We start from the raw sequence: 228 nt of genomic DNA, 5'->3' as shown, positions 1-228 counted from the left end.
GGGGGGGGGGGTTATCATGGGCGTATGTGTTTGCGTGTATATGTGTATGAGTGCCCGTTTCCTTCATGAATGTTTGAATGTTGCCGTGTAAATCGCCGTGTTCGTGTGCATGTCTCGAATCCCCGTCATGTAGCGTGCTTAGGATGCCATCATTGAGCGATCATGCTGCTGACCGCTCCTATCCCCCGGTCTCACTCGCTCTACTCCTTTGTTGATCGATCGCGTGGA

This window comes from Penaeus monodon, chromosome 22 (assembly GCF_015228065.2).
Source record: "Penaeus monodon isolate SGIC_2016 chromosome 22, NSTDA_Pmon_1, whole genome shotgun sequence".
Lineage (NCBI taxonomy): Eukaryota > Metazoa > Arthropoda > Malacostraca > Decapoda > Penaeidae > Penaeus > Penaeus monodon.
This window is presented reverse-complemented; position numbering follows the sequence as displayed.